The sequence below is a fragment of the Theropithecus gelada genome, unplaced genomic scaffold, assembly GCF_003255815.1.
Source record: "Theropithecus gelada isolate Dixy unplaced genomic scaffold, Tgel_1.0 HiC_scaffold_15884, whole genome shotgun sequence".
NCBI lineage: Eukaryota > Metazoa > Chordata > Mammalia > Primates > Cercopithecidae > Theropithecus > Theropithecus gelada.
Window position 1 is genome coordinate 4483288 of NW_020257641.1, and position 17052 is coordinate 4500339.

Here is a 17052-nt window from a genome sequence, read left to right on the forward strand (position 1 = left end):
TAAAGAGAGTGATGGAGGGAACTATGATAACACAGATTCAGAGAGAAAGATCAGAGACTTCACTAGTTAACTTCTGGAATTTCTAGACAAGAATTTTCTAAGGCTGTTTATTTTAATTTTTTGTTAGAAAAGTAATACATACTCATTGCTCAAACTCAAAATAATTTTTGAAACTAAGAGTATTTGTCAAAAATGAAAAAGCAAGATCTAGACATACAAAATAACCTCTAAAATAAGTATATTCTCAATTCAAAATTCAGTTACCAGAATCTTAAATAAATAGTTAACAAATTTTCAGGCTAGGCACAGTGGCTCATGCCTATAATCCCAACCCCTTGGGAGGCACAGGCGGGCAGACTGCTTGAGCCCAGGAGTTTGAGATCAGCCTGAGCAATATAATGAGACCTTGTCTCTAAAAAAATAATAAATTTTTGAGGCCAGGCGCGGTGGCTCATGCCTGTAATCCCAGCACTTTGGGAGGCTAAGGCAGGTGGATCACAAGGTCAGGAGTTCAAGACGAGCCTGGTCAAGATGGCGAAACCCTGTATCTACTAAAAATATAAAAATTAGCCAGGCACAGCACAGGCACCTGTAATCCCAGCTACTCAGGAGGCTGAGGAAGAACTGCTTGAACCCGGGGGGTGGAGATTACAGTGGGCCAAGATTGCGCCACTGCACTCCAACCTGGGTGACAGAGTGAGACTCCATTTCAAATAATAATAATAATAATAATAATAAATTTTAGGGTGGGCACAGTGGCTCACACCTGTAATCTCAACACTTTGGGAGGCCGAGGCAGGTGGATCACCTGAGGTCAGGAGTTCAAGACCAGCCTGACCAATATGGTGAAACCCTGTCTCTACTAAAAAAATACAAAATTAGCAGGATGAGGTGGCTCATGTCTGTAATCCCAGCTACTCAGGAGGCTGAGGCATGAGAATCACTTGAACCCAGGAGGCGGAGGTTGCAGTGAGCCAAGATCACGCCATTGCACTCCAGCCTGGGCAACAAGAGCAAAACTCCATTTCAAAAAAATAACAATAATAATAATAAATTTTTTTTTAAATTTCAGACATCCATAAAATGAGCCCTATATTGTGCTACCTAACTAGAGCTTACCCAAATACCACGTGTCACACACACAAAAAAGTCCTAAGGCATTTGAAAGACCAAGATACTATTGTCAATCCCTACATTTGGGAAAATGACTTAAAAGGACCAGAGTAAAAAACTCTGAAGAACTTTTTAATACACTGACCAGTAATTTTTTTTTTTTTTTTTGAGGCGGAGTCTGGCTATCTTGCCTAGGCTGGAGTGCAATGGCCGGATCTCAGCTCACTGCAAGCTCTGCCTCCTGGGTTCACGCCATTCTCCTGCCTCAGCCTCCCGAGTAGCTGGGACTACAGGCGCCCGCCACCTCGCCCAGCTAGTTTTTTGTATTTTTTAGTAGAGACGGGGTTTCACTCTGTTAGCCAGGATGGTCTCAATCTCCTGACCTCGTGATCCGCCCGTCTCGGCCTCCCAAAGTGCTGGGATTACAGGCTTGAGCCACCGCGCCCGGCCCAGTAATTTTTTAAGAATGATTTTCTGCAACTACCCCAAATGTATTCACATAGATCTATGTTCAGCTTCACAATTCAGTCAATATAGGTTAAGCATACCACCTGTATGGTACTAGACTAGACACCAGAGTGATGTCCTCTCCTCAAGAGAAGAGGAAATTGAGAAAGAAACAGAACATATACTCTCCTACTCCGAAGGTCCTTACAATCTGTTTTTGGGACACAAACTATTTAAAAGTTAACTACACAAAGTTAAAAGAAAGGAGGGGAATTCTTATTTATTAAGTGCCTCATATATCAAGCAGCAAAACAATAACACACACAAAACATTTTGTGTTTTGAGGGAATAAAATAAGGAAAAGAGGAGGAGGTTGAGAGGATAGGAAATGAAGTCAAAATCCCAAAGCAAACTATAAATGCCACTCAGTGATACAGAAAATAAGTAATTAAAACGTTTATATTGGTCTTCAACAAATAGTGCTAGTACAATGGGCTATCTACATGAAAAAAAATGAAGTCAGACCCCTACCTCACACCATGTACAAAAATTAAATCAAAATGGATCAAGGATCTCAAAGTGAGGGCTAAAATTATAAAATCTTAGAGGAAAACATATGGATAAATCTTCATTACTTTGAATTTGGCAATAAATTCTTAGATATGCTAACATAAACACAAAGCTTAAAAAAAAATTAGGCCGCCATGGTGGCTCACGCCTATAATCCCAGCACTTTGGGAAGCCGAGGCAGGTGGATCACCTGAGGTCAGGAGTTTGAGACCAGCCTGGCCAACATAGTGAAACTCCGTATCTATGAAACATACAAAAATTAGCCAGGAATGGTGGTGCATGCCTGTAATCTCAGCTACTCAGGAGGCTGAGGCAGGAAAATGGCTTGAACCCAGGAGGTGGAGGTTGTAATGAGCTGAGATCATGCCACTGCACTCCAGCCTGGGCGACAGAGTGACATTCCATCTCAAAAAAAAAAATTTTTTTATTTTCTTAAGAAAAAAAAAATCCTTCCTGTAAGAGGTAACTTTAAAAAGAATAAAAAAAACAAAAAAGGAGATAACACAAGCAACAAAAGAGGACATTATCGAGAAAGTGAAAAGACAACCTACCCAGTGTGAGAAAATATTTGCAAATCATATATCTGACAAAGGACTTGTAACCAGAAGATATACATCAATCGTAAAACTCAAAAACAAAAAGGCAAACAATTCAATTTAAAAATAAGACTTGAACAGACATTTCTCCAAATAAGATATACAAATGACCAATAAACACATGAAAAGATGCCTAACATCTTAAGTCATTAGAAAAATGAAAATCAAAACCAAAATCAGATACTACTTATATTACAGAATGGCTATAATAAAAATTAAAATTAAAAAAAAACACAGAAAATGACATGTGTTGGTGAGAATGTGGAGAAACTGGAACCCTTGTACATAGCTAGTCATAACGTAAAATGGTACAGCCACTGTGAAAAAACAGTTCAGCAATTGCTCCAAAAAGTTACAACACGGCCGGGCGCGGTGGCTCAAGCCTGTAATCCCAGCACTTTGGGAGGCCGAGACGGGCGGATCACGAGGTCAGGAGATCGAGACCATCCTGGCTAACACGGTGAAACCCCGTCTCTACTAAAAAATACAAAAAACTAGCCGGGCGAAGTGGCGGGCGCCTGTGGTCCCAGCTACTCGGGAGGCTGAGGCAGGAGAATGGCGTAAACCCAGGAGGCGGAGCTTGCAGTGAGCTGAGATCTGGCCACTGCACTCCAGCCGGGGCGACAGAGCCAGACTCAGTCTCAAAAAAAAAAAAAAAAAAAAAAAAAAAAAGTTACAACACAGAATCACCCAAATGACCCAACAATTCCACTCCAAGGTATATACCCAAAAGAAGTGAAAACAGAGATTGAAACAGATATTGTACAAGTGTTCACTGCACCATTATTCACAATAGCCAAAGAACAGAAACAAGCCAACGTTCACCAACAAATTAATGGATAAACAAAATGTGGTATATCCATAAAATAGAACATTACTCAGCAATAAAAAAAAAAAGAATGGTGTTCTTTTTTTCTTTTTTGAGACAGAGTTTTGCTCTTTTTGCCCCGGCTGGAGTGCAGTGGCACGATCTCGGCTCACTGCAACCTCCGCCTCCCAGGCTCAATCGATTCTCCTGCCTCAGCCTCCCAAGTAGCTGGGATTACAGGCACGCACCCAGCTAACTTTTTGTATTTTTAGTAGAGACAGGGTTTCACCATGTTGGTCAGGCTGGTCTTGAACTCCTGACCTCAGGTGATCTACCCACCTTGGCCTCCCCAAATGCTGGGATTACAGGCATGAGCCACCGTGCCCAGCCAAGAATGGAGTTCTGATACATGCTACGACACAGATAAACCTTGAAAACATTGCACAAATGGGGACAGGTGCAGTGGCTCACGACTGTGATCCCAGCACTTTGGGAGGCTGAGGCGGGTGGATCATGAGGTCAGGAGATCTAGACCATCCTGGCTAACACAGTGAAACCTCATCTCTACTAAAAATACAAAAAATTAGCCGGGCATGGTGGTGGGCGCCTGTAGTCCCCGCTACTCGGGAGGCTGAGGCAGGAGAATGGAGTCAACTCGGGAGGCAGAGCTTGCAGTGAGCCGAGATTGTGCCACTGCACTCCAGCCTGGGCGACAGAGCGAGACTCTGCCTCAGAAAAAAAAAAAAAAAAAAAAAAAAAAACACTGTGCAAATGAAACAAGCCAGTCACAAAAGGAAAATATGGTATGATTCCATTTACATGAAATATCCAGAATAGGCAAATCCATTGAGTCAGAAAGTAGATTACAGGTTACCAGGTGCTAGGAGACAGAGGAATGGGCAGTTAATTTCTTGATGGCTACAGAGTTTCCATTTGGGATGACGGAAAAGATTTAGAAACAGATTATAGCAATGGTGGCACAACAGCATAAATGAATTAATGCTACTTAATAATGGTTTAGGCCAGGCGCAGTGGCTCACACCTGTAATGCCAACACTTTGGGAGGGGAATAAGGCAGGCAGATCACCTGAGGTCAGGAGTTCAAGACCAGCCTGGCCAACATGGAGAAACCCCGTCTCTACTAAAAAATACAAAATTAGCCAGGCGTGGCAGCACATGCCCATAATCTCAGCAACTCGGGAGGCTGAGGCAGCAGAATCACTTGAACGCAGAAGGCGGAGGTTGTGGTGAGCCAAGATTGCACCGTGGCACTCCAGCCTAGCAACAAGAGGGAAACTCCATCTCAAAAAAAAAAAAAAAAAGGATTATAAATCATGCTACTATAAAGACACACGCACACGTATGTTTACTGTGGCACTATTCACAACAGCAAACACTTGGAACCAACCTAAATGTCCATCAATGATAGATTGGATTAAGAAAAGGTGGCACATATACACCATGGAATACTACGCAGCCATAAAAAAGGATGAGTTCATGTCCTTTGCAGGGACATGGATGAAGCTGGAAACCATCATTCTGAGCAAACTATCACAAGAACAAAAAACCAAATACCGCATATTCTAATTCATAGGCGGGAACTGAAAAATGAGAACACTAGGACACAGGGTGGGGAACATCACACACTGGGGCCTGTCATGGGGTAGGGGGTGGGGAGAGGGATAGCACTGGGAGAAATACCTAATATAAATGATGGGTTGATGGGTGCAGCGGGCCAGCATAGCACGTGTATAACTATGTAATGAGCCTGCACATTGCGCACATGTACCCTAGAACTTCAAGTATAATACAAAAAAATGGTTTAAATGGACAGTTTTATGTTATGTACATTTTATTACAATAAAACACTTAAAAGGAAAAAAAACTTTATCAGGTCTCCAGTTATCTGGATTGTCTAAGGTTAGATTTCGTATCAGGAACTCAAATCTAAAAAGAGCTGTACAGTCACTGATCTAATCCTCATGGAAACCCTAGTCGGAAGTCTGCATCTCTACATCCCTCCTGACTAGCGAGGGGTTTCCAGATGCTGCCAGCTAGTGGGAGCAGACCTTTCCCCAAGGCAGCCTGCTGACCTTCACGAAGGAAGAACAACCTGAGCTGGGGAAAAAAAAAAAAAAAATGGGACAAATGAAAAGCATGCTGAAGATTTTGAAAGCCAAATTCTGCTATTCTGCAGGTGTGTGACAATGAACAAATTACTCAACTTCTCCAAGTCTCTGCTTTCTCTCATTATAAAATGACAATAGCACCTGCCTTTAAATGTGACTGTAAGAACTGGCAGAAGTATACCTCTAGCACCCATCCAACTGCCTGGCAAATGGTGAGTGTTCTAGCCCATGGTAATTGCTCATGTGACAATAGGTCTATGTGCCACCTTTCGGCCAACCAAGGGCTGAGCAGGATATGGCTTGCGTTGGGAGAACACTATGACTTATCAGAACTTAAATAAAACAGCCACCAGCACCACAGAGAAACATCAGAGAAGGAGCTGTTTTTATGCAGTTCCACTCTCTTAGGAAAGACTGGTTTATTGTTCCAAGAACGAACCCAGCTACTCTTCATTTAGGAAGGCACTGCTACACAATTCATTCTCTCTATACAACAGGCCTCTGTTGGCATGTCTGGGCTACTGTTCGTAACAGAGTCTGCCTCTATCCACAGGAAAGACACAGTCAGTGAAGAAAATTAGCTAAAACGTACTCCCCAGAGAATGCTCTCAAACTTGTGTAGCCCCAGAAGCACTTGGGGAACCTGTTAAAAAAAAAAAAAAAAAAAAAACAGGTATTGCCCACATCCACAGATATTCTGATTACTAAATATTTTACACAGGAGCCTAGCACAAAACTGTTTAAAGAAACACTAGAAAGTAGGCCACAAAAATGTAGTAAGATCACATTCTGATGTGGACAGTCTAACTCCAACAATCTGTCCCACAAAGCAAAGGCTGCATTCACCTCTATGCCCATCAAGAAATGCAATAATTTTGGTCATGCCAGACAGGATTGGAAACCAAGGAAGTAACAGAGACCACCTGCACGTAATACCCAATGTGAGTTTCATACGGTTTCTTCATACAGAAAGCCCTCATGATTGCTTATTCTTTTTAAAAATAAACACAAAAAGTAATGAAAAATAAAAATAATGTACCAGCTACACCTCATATAATAGCAAAAATATAGACTAGGCAACACAGCAAGACTCTGCTTCTTTAAAAAAAAAAAAAAAAAAAAAAAGTCATAAATACCCTTCAATTCAATAATCCCACTTCTTTGAATTTATCCTAAGGGAATAACACAGGAGAAACTACACAAAAAAGATAGTCACTATTGGATTACATATAATAAATAAATAAATAAATAAATAACTACTCAGACACAGTGGCTCATGCCTATAATCCCAGCACTGTGGAATGGTGAGGCAGGAGGATTGCTTGAGTCCAGGAGTTTGAGACCAGCCTGGGCAATATAGTGGGGCCCTGTCTCTACAAAAAATACAAAAATTGGCAAGGGTGGTGGCATACACCTGGCTAATCTCAGCTGCTCAGGAGGCTGAGGTGGAAGGTCAAGACTGCAGTAAGCCATGATCATACCACCACACTCCACCCTGGGTGACAGAGCAAGTATCTTTTTGCTAAGAAAAAAAAAAAAAGAAAGAAAATCTTCATGTCAAAACTCTCAGGCCAGGCGCAGTGGTTCACATCTGTAATCCCAGCATTTGGGAGGCTGAGGCAGGTAGATCATTTGAGGTCAGGAGTTCGAGACCAGCCTGGCCAACATGGTGAAACGCAGTATTTACTAAAAATACGAGCTGGGCATGGTGGCGCACGCCTGTAATCTCAGCTACTTGGGAGGCTGAGGCAAGAGAATTGCTTTAATCTGGGAGGCAGAGGTTGCAGTAAGCCGAGATCGCGCCACTGCACTCCAGCCTGGGCGTCAGAGTGAGACCCTGTCTCAAAAAAAATCTCAAACAGTTTACCAACATTTGCCATATTAACTCAAAATGACAAAGCTATTAAAACTTAAAATTACATATCTTATGTAATTATAAGAAAACCATTCATAAAACATGGAAGACCTAAAATTACTTACAAAAAGAATGGACACATGGACAGTCTCAAAGAGTGATACACTGGGAAGTAACAGCTCATGTTGAAATGGTCTGATGTGGTTTTCCTCCACTGGTCTCTCAACTTTCCATATTATTGCTACATTATTGGAGTAAGACTAAATAAATTTAACTGATTCTGCCTGGAGAGTTAATTGGACAGCAGTGAGGAAAAGTCCTACACTGACCTCAGCTAGACAGGCTCACCTAAACGCACCATGCTATCAGATGGCCACAAGGCCCGTTCTAGATTTCTGTCCCCAAAAGATCAATCTTAACAGATACACAAAAATATAAAACCTTGAATTTACTTTTTTTCCTATTTTTTTTCTTTTCTTTACTCTAAAAGTAGTATTTTTCTAAAAGCAAGTATATACACACTAAGGCAAAGGAGGAAATCTGATTTGACAGCTATTGGCATGGCAAAAAGACTAGAAGACTTCATGAGCCACAACTTCAATAGAAGCCGAGATGATGCAGCTAGGAAACAGTGTGGTTCACACGAAAAGGACATTAGGCTGAGAGACAGAAGGCCCAGTTCTCATTCTAGATCAATCAGGGCGAATTTCACTTGCAGGCCTTGATTTCTCATCTGCAAATTGATAGGATCGTGATGCTATTTCCCCTACCCATCTCATAGGACTTGGAAGGGAACAAAGATTATGACTGTAAAAGTGCACTAAAAATCATTTTTATCTTTGCCGGGCGCGGTGGCTCAAGCCTGTAATCCCAGCACTTTGGGAGGCCGAGACGGGTGGATCACGAGGTCAGGAGATCGAGACCATCCTGGCTAACATGGTGAAACCCCGTCTCTACTAAAAAATAACAAAAAACTAGCCGGGCAATGTGGCGGACGCCTGTAGTCCCAGCTACTCGGGAGGCTGAGGCAGGAGAATGGCGTGAACCCGGGAGGCGGAGCTTGCAGTGAGCTGAGATCCGGCCACTGCACTCCAGCCTGGGCGACAGAGCAAGACTCCGTCTCAAAAAAAAAAAAAAAATCATTTTTATCTTTTAAATCTGGCCATTATTATTATGAAGACATTTATTTATAAATTTACAAAAAAAGGGTAACAATGTTTAGAAGGATACATTCCAAACTGGTTAAGTGGGTGCTTCTCCAGGACTCTGAAATTGGGAGCCATGCCTTTACCTGTATCTGCATTGTTTGAATCTTTCAGGAAGATCTATTCATCTATTACTTGGGGAATTTTAAAATTTTAATTTGTAAAAGCTAATGATATCATGCATGTAAAGTGCAGAGTTCTCCACCTCTGGGTCATCTAAGAATCATCTGGGGACTGTTAAAACTGTGGTCACCCAGGTACCATACAAATTCTCTGGGTAGAAGATAATGAGGCCAGGCTGCTTGTATTTTAACAAGGTCCCAAAGAGAGTCCAGTGACTTGATTACTGCAACTATTACTACATGGTTATTAACTCCTACCATGTATTACCCACTTAACACATACCCGTCACTGCCCTCAACACTTTACATGTATTATCTCATTTAATCCTGACAACAACCCATAGGTAGGTGCTACAATTAACACCGCCCTTCCCTCACCCTCGGTTTACAGATGAAGACACTAAAATTATTGAGATTATTTAGCTGGCCTAAAATCACAGCACTTGTAAGTGGCAGAGCCAGAATGCACAAGGAAATTTGAAAATCATTGATTCAGTTTCCTAACTGAAGAAAACAGCTGTATATTCTGGTCAGGTCATATCTTCTGTTTTGTTTCAGACACTGCATTTAAAGGACATTAAAACACCAAAAACAACGGCTGGGGGTGGTGGGTCACTCCTGTAATCCCAGCACTCTGGGAGGCTGAGGCGGGCAGAGATCACCTGAGGTCAGGAGTTTGAGATCAGCCTGGCTCAACACAGTAAAACCCCATCTCTACTAGAAATACAACAAAAATTAGCCAGGCATGGTGGCACACGCCTGTAGTCCCAAGCTACTCAGGAGGCTGAGGCAGAACTGCTTGAACCTGGGAGATGGAGGCTGCAGTGAGCCGAGATCACGCCACAGCACTCCAGCCTGGGCAACAGAGCAAGACTCCGTCTCAGGGGGAAAAAAAAAAACAGTTGGGCCGGGCTTCCTAGCACTCTGGTAGGCCAAGGCAGGAGGATCACTTGAGCCCAGGAGTTCGAGACCAGCATGGGCAACACGGTGAGACCCTACCTCTACAAAACATTTCTAAAACAAAATTTGGAAAATTAGCCAGGTGTGGTGGTGCATACCTGTAGCCCCAGCTACTCAAGAGGCTGAAGCAGGCAGATTGATTAAGTTCAGAAGGTCAAGGCTGCAGTGAGCCGTGACCATGCCACTACACTCCAGCTTGAGCAACAGAGCAAAACCGTCTCAAACAAAACAAAACAAAACAAAAAACAGAGTTGCCTAAAGAAAGCACGGTGAGCCATAACAAACCAGGAAAGAACTAACGATTTAGGGCTGTTTGCATACTTGCATTACAACCAGTCATCGATTCATGTTATAGTTGTCTCCGTAACTAGACTGCAAGCCCCTGAAGTGCAGGGGCCATGGATGTCTCTTCAACTGTACCCTCTTGGTACCTGGTGCTCAATTCAAGAGAGAGTTTAATAAATAATCAATAAGTCTAGAAGTGTCATATCTGTCATGGGAAATATGAAGGGCTATTATGTGAAGAAGAAACAGACTTAATTCAGGTTGCTTCAGGAAGTATAACTAAGGTCAATAGGTGAAAGGGAGGGAGCAGACTGGAGTAGTCTAAAAACATTTCTGGCAACCAAGACCTGTCCAGGGACAGATGCCTGCAGTTTGACACTGATGATCAGAATGTAGCAGACAAAAGGAAAGATGTTGGACTACTGGGCCTCTAACAACTCCTCCAACGCTCAAATTTTATTAGTCTACATTAGGATACATTTGTTTACTCTTTCATACATTCTACAGTTTCCATTAGTTATACAAGTCACTTAGTCACGTAGTAAGCAACAGAGGACACCACATTGTGTTCTACAAACTCCCTGTGCCCTCAAAGATCTAGAGAAGAGTAAATGCACAAGAGTGAATCTAAGCAAGCAGGAAGGTGATATATACAACAGGAAGCAGCAAGCAGTGAGGAAACTTCCAGGCAGGAAACAAGACAGAAGTTAACAAAGGTATTATGGAAGAAATGTCACCATTTGAGCACACCTGAGCTAGAACTTTAGGATCCATGAGGGGAGGTGGGAGGAGGGCTGTCATAAGAATGTGGGGAGGAAAATCACTGTGTGGCAGTAATGGTCTGGGCATAAAGGGGGCAGAAAAGCCCTGGGGAGGTGAAGAACAAGCGAGAAACAAGCAGTAAATGCCGGCATTTTAGAGGTCATTTAGTCAAACACATATACCCATACTTTGTCGATGATGCCCCGCTGGCAATGGCTAAAACAGTTAGTTCATTTTTTAAAATTACATCTTACAAACCAAAAACTATATCATCAATGATTTCTACTTCGCTTAGTTTTTGTTTTTAAGACTAACAGATCCTTCCCTTGTTTTGTTTTTGTTTTTAGACAGGGTCTCACTGAGTTACTGAAACTGTCAGTTTTGGTAACTACAGTTTGGTAACTACAACCTACTTTGTCATCCAGGTTATAGTGCAGTGGCATGATTTCGGCTCACTGTAGCCTCAGCCTCCCAGACTCAGGCAATCCTCCCACCTCATCCCCCGCTCCCTCCGAGTAGCTGGGACTACAGGTGCACACCACCATCCCCAGCTAATTTTTGTATTTTTTGCAGACAGACAGGGTTTCACTATGTTGCCCAGGTTGGTCTCAAACTCCATGCGACCCGCCTGCCTTGGCCTCCCAAAATGCTAGCATTACAGACGTAAGCCACTGCACCCAGCCTCTTTTCTTGTTTTCTAGGAAATATTTTAAATGTTCTGTTTTTAAACATTTAAGTTTTACTTCTGTCTACTGTTTCCACTATTTGACAACTAGATGTAGTTACCAAAACTGACAGTTTCAGTAACTCAGTTGAACCTAATATTTGTAATCACTTAAATGTTTCTATTTACCAATAGCACTACAAAATAAAAAAAAATTATAATCTAAAAATTATTAAGTAGAAGATTATTAAGAATAGACGGGTCTCTCGGCCGGGCGCGGTGGCTCAAGCCTGTAATCCCAGCACTTTGGGAGGCCGAGACGGGCGGATCACGAGGTTAGGAGATCAAGACCATCCTGGCTAACACAGTGAAACCCCCTCTCTACTAAAAAAATACAAAAAACTAGCCGGGCGTGGTGGCAGGCGCCTGTAGTCCCAGCTACTCAGGAGGCTGAGGCAGGAGAATGGCGTGAACCCGGGAGGCAGAGCTTGCAGTGAGCAGAGATCCGGCCACTGCACTCCAGCCTGGGCGACACAGCGAGACTCCGTCTCAAAAAAAAAAAAAAAAAAGAATAGACGGGTCTCAAACAGTAAATTTAAGTCTCAGGCCCAAGAAGCCATCTCACTCAACTTATAAATCATGACACTAAGCTACTTAAGAAAATAAACAAGACTGAAGCAAAAAATCTCAATCTAAAACCAGTAAACATGGGCCCAACATGACTGCTCACGCCTGTAATCCCAACACTTTGGGAGGCCAAGGCAGGCAGATCACCGGAGGTCAGTAGTTCAAGACCAGCCTGGCCAACATGGTGAAACCTGTCTCTACTAAAAACACAAAAATTAGCTGGGCATGGTTGTGGGTGCCTGTAATCCCAGTACTCAGGAGGCTGAGGAAGGAGAATCGCTTGAACCCAGGAGATGGAGGTTGCAGTGAGCTGAGATTGCACCATTGCACTTCAGCCCGAGCGACAAGAGCAAAACTCTGTTTCAAAAATAAAAATAAATAATAAATAAAACCAGTAAACAAAATACAACACACTTAAATGACAAACTTAATGTTCTTCTGGCCAATCATTTCTCAACATCCCTGTCAAACTATTTTAAGCGTCTGAAATCTTGCTCTATAAAAAGCAAGTTCCCATCATCTGAACTACACTTAAAGAGATCTATCCCACTAGTTACTGAAGCATAATACACCAGGCTTGAGAGTTTCACTTGCTATCAATTAAAAAAAAAAAATGCTTACCTCTTTTACATAAATAAAGTTTAATCGGTAGGTTAATTCAAAAGCCTGACATACTAGGAGATCTGGGTTTTCCGTTCTAACACAACTTTATGGTGCAAACTTAGCAAAAGCCTCTTCTGTATTTGCCAATTCAATTATAACACAGAGATACAATATTTGATACCTCCACCACCAACAAAGTCTTTTCTAAGGAGTTCTGACTTTGGTTAACCTTACTTGGGAGAATTAAATGCTATGGCTGAAAACTCCTTCATAAAAACTAAAACTTTAGAAGTCTAAAATGGTGTTACAATCTAGCCCATAATAAACAATGAATACCATCTAGCCCATAATAAACAATGAATTACAGAAACTGAGATTTGAGTAACAACTGCTAAAAAGGTGTATTACACAATTTAACAAGATAACCAAATCATCAAAATTTAAATCTTTCTTAACAAAGGTAAAAAATAAATAATATTCAGTACTCTGAGGCATTGTGCTACCTTTTATCTATATGGTCTCTACATCAATGTTGCTATTCTCCCACTCCCTTGATGAGCAAACAGAGGCAATGTCCAGGACCCCTCATATCGAGACATCAGTTAACGTCGTAAATGATCATAGCAATAAAAACAATTTCTAATGCCAGAATTGAAAACGGACTGTGCCACCCAAATAGGGTCCAAGGTACGTGACGGCATGAAACTATTTCTCGCTTCTGATTCTTCTGCATCACTGTCTCCCAAAGGACTAGAGAATCTGAAGCTCTCATTGCCACATCTACAAATTAAAGTATCATGTTTAAAGAGCTCACAGTTTCTACGAATGGTCAGTATTTAATGAAAGCACCCCACTACACAGAAACTCACCCAGCTGCAAACTCAGCTGCAAACTCATCACAGCGTGCTTTCAGATTCCACATTAATTTTTTTTTTAATTTTAGAAACAACTATTTTAAAAATATTATGTAATAATTTAAACTCTGGAAAGCCCCACACTCATCCCAGCAGCTCGGAAAATGGAAAGCAAAATTCGATTAGCTCCATTGTATCTAGCCAGGCTAACGTGCAAGATCACACACTCATCTTCGTCAGAGCGTCTCTGCCAATACCAAAGAACAACAAAGGCAAGTTGAGAAGTCTGCACAGGCTTAACTCAGCACTTGTTCGCTTTCCCAGCTTCAGAAAGAAGCTCTTCGAAGGCCCCGGGGACCAAGGGGACCTTGTGCATCCCATCAAGCCGGCCGCTCTGCTCGGCGCCGCTCGCGCAGCTTTTGTCTGGCCCGGTTGGGAGCCCGGGCCGCCCGCCTCCCGGCACCCCTTCTCTCTGGATCTTTCTCCACACCCATCACTCGCCGATGACTAGTTGTTGTGGGTTTCTCTCCCTCGCCCCCTCCCTTCCTTTCAAACGCGCCCCGGGCTCGCTGGCTTCTCCCACCCGGCCGGGGAGACTCGGGTTAGGAAGGGGGCCCGGGTGGGGTCTGGAAAAGGGAAACAGAGAGGGGCACACAAAGCCGACTGACCCCACGGCCGATCCCCTCCCTCTGCAAAGCAGCCTGGGTTCAGCGACCTACTGGTTGGATAAACAACCCTCGCATCCCGCTCCTCGCCAGGCTCCCACCTCAAAGCCGCCCCATCCCCCCAAAGTGCACCCAAGAGCCGATGACAGCGCTGGACATCGCCCCCACCCAGACCCGGCGCCCGCCACTGCGCGGGAGGGGCCAGGGCCGCGGGAGGGCTCGGGTCTGACCCTCCACCCCCTGACCGGGTACTTACAGCCCTGTTTTTCGTTACTGTTGCCGCTGCGGACCAGAGAGCCGCCGCCTTCTCCTCCACCCCAATGAGGTTAAGCGCTTGGTGCGGGGATTAAAAAAAAAAAAAAAAAAAGGAAAAAAAAAAAAAAAAGACCGAGAGAGCGAGAGAGACGCCGAGGGCGCCTGCGCAGTGCGGTCCCCCTTTTTCTTCTTACCGCCACCGACCCGGCTGCACCATAGAGAGCTTAAACCGATACCAGAGAGGCGGTTGCCTCTCTATGGTAACGCCCCGCGCACGCGCCGGCCTGGCCGTGTTAGGCTTCGCGGGCGTAAAGTCCCCTGGAGCTTTGCCCCTCACGGAGAACGTTGGTTGACCCTGATGGGTACCCGTAGGGTAAAGGTTTTGGTTTTTTTTTTGGTTTTTTTTTTTTTTTTCAGGAAAGGGTGCCCCCAGTGTAGTTAGGCCCCTTGGAAAGTTGCGACAAAACTCGAGTTACACAAGGAAGGTCGGAACTAAGTGGCCACAGCAACAATGCACCAGCAAGCAGGGAGCGTGATAGGAAGAGCTAAAGAGAAGTCGGGAAACCCTGGGTAAAAGTCGTCCAAGTGGAACTTCCTTTGGTCGGGGGTCTGATACTCGAAGGAAAGGGTCTTTCACTTCTGGGTTGGTGCGGCCGCCTACAAGGCGACTGCAATGAAGGAAATTGTGCCCTGCGACTTCCCGTAACAGAGCTGTGCGTCCACTCTCCCTTTTCTGAGCAGGCGCGGACGCTTGTGCCGGAAGTAAACTTTGTAACGGTTCTTTACCTTTTGGGGAGGGGAGACAGCCCCGAGAAGGCTTCGGAGAGCCTTGAGTCGGCCTGCGAGCAGGGTTTCTTACTTGAGCGCCTCCACAAATAAACGCTCCTTCGCTCCTCCGTCGCGTGCGTTTCCCTGGGATAATAAGTAGGAAAGTGGTGGCTTTTATTTTTTTGAGACAGGATCTCACCGCCGTCGCCCAGGCTGCATGGAGTGCATTGGGCGCGATCACGGCTCACTGCAGCCTCGACCTCCCAGGCTCACGTGATCCTCCTGCCTTAGCCTCCCGAGTAGCTGGAATTACAGGCGCGCACCACTACTCCTAAGTACTTTTTATATTTTTTTGTAGAGATGGGTTTCACCATGTTTCCCAGCCTTGTCTCAAACTCCTGACCTCAAGTGACCCGCCTGCTTGGGTCTTCGAAAGTGCTGGGACTGCAGGAGTGAGCCACCACATCCGGCCCAGAAAGTGTTTTGGAGGGTAGAAAACTGCAAATTATAGTGCTGCTTTGAAGGATCCCGAAGGACCCACAGTTTTGCCTCATCAGGCTCCTGTGCGCGCCGGTAATTTGATGTGTTGAGATGCACTGCCTAGTGCGTCGTTTTTACTGGAGGAGCTTGTGTGCGGAGCTCCTCGCTAGTATCATGTGTATGTGTTGGGATGGGAGAGAAGTGCAGGAGAACTGTGAGATAACGCCCCCTGATCCTCAGGGTCTTAAGAGGTATGGTCGGAGAGGCTAAGCTAAAGCATGAAAGCCATGTGTAGGCTCTTCTGTGTAGTGTAGAAAAGGGAGAGGTCTGTGGTTTCAAAGAGTAGGGATGACATGGAGGATGCGACTCCTGGTTGGATCTATAAAGTAATGTCTTTGGGACGAAAGCACATGCAACCTTTTGAAAATAGATGGGTGATAATGAAAGACCATTCCAGAGAAGAAACACCGTGGTGCAAAGGCTCAAGAGGCATACTGGAAGTACAATGAAGAGATCAGTCTAACTGAAATGGGAAAAATAGAAACGAGAGAAAAATAAAAAGTAAGATTTCATGAGAAAGATGAAATAGATTTTTAAATTTTTTTATCGACACAACAAACTTTATCATCTTAGCCATTTTTGAGTGAATAATTCGTTAGTATTAAGTACATTTACCTTGTGCGGCCAGTCCCCAGAATTCTGTTCATCTTGCAAAACAAAGCCCGCACCCATTAAACAATTTCTCATTCCTCATTTTCCAGCGAGCCTTGGTAACCACCATTCTAGTTCTGTCTGTATGAATTTGACTACTTTAGGTATCTCATGTAAGTGGTATCATACAGTATTTGTCTTTTTGTGACTGTCATATTTCACATAGCATAATCTCATTGTGGTTTATCCATGTTGTAGGATGTGTCAGAATTTCCTTCCCTTTTAAGACTAAATAGTATTTCATTGTATGTATATACCGTCTGTGTTATTTCCACCTTTTGGCTATTGTGAATAATACTGCTTTGATATGAATGTACAAATAACTCTTCAAGATCCTTTTAGGCTGATACAGAGATAGTAAGTTATCGTGATTGTTCACTGTCGGTTACAGACCAAACTCCTTATTCGACTTGTGCTCCACTTCCCACCACTGCACTTGACTAGTCTTAAACAAAAAAAAGAAAAGCCCTGATTTTAATAGATTGTGGGGCCAGACACAGTGGCTCATGCCTATAATCCCAACACTTTGGGAGGCCGAGGCTGGTGGATCACTTGAGGTCAGGAGTTTGAGAC

The 17052-nt window shown here is 43.6% G+C and overlaps 1 protein-coding gene and 1 long non-coding RNA gene across 6 annotated transcripts in view; one reads left to right on the forward strand and one right to left on the reverse strand.

The window, feature by feature from the left end:
- Positions 1-14744, reverse strand: part of LOC112617142 (CLIP-associating protein 1-like) — a 304701-nt gene extending 289957 nt beyond the window's left edge. For all 5 annotated transcript variants that reach the window (XM_025373877.1, XM_025373871.1, XM_025373874.1 and 2 more), the window contains exon 1: positions 14522-14744. The gene's annotated coding sequence lies outside the window, so the exon portion shown is untranslated. The remainder of the gene's footprint in view (positions 1-14521) is intronic.
- Positions 14745-14810: 66 nt separating this feature from the next.
- LOC112617160 lies at positions 14811-16731 on the forward strand. Its single transcript, XR_003117860.1, has 2 exons — positions 14811-15561; positions 15647-16731. It is a non-coding gene; the product is annotated as an uncharacterized LOC112617160 (long non-coding RNA).
- Positions 16732-17052: the final 321 nt, after the last annotated feature.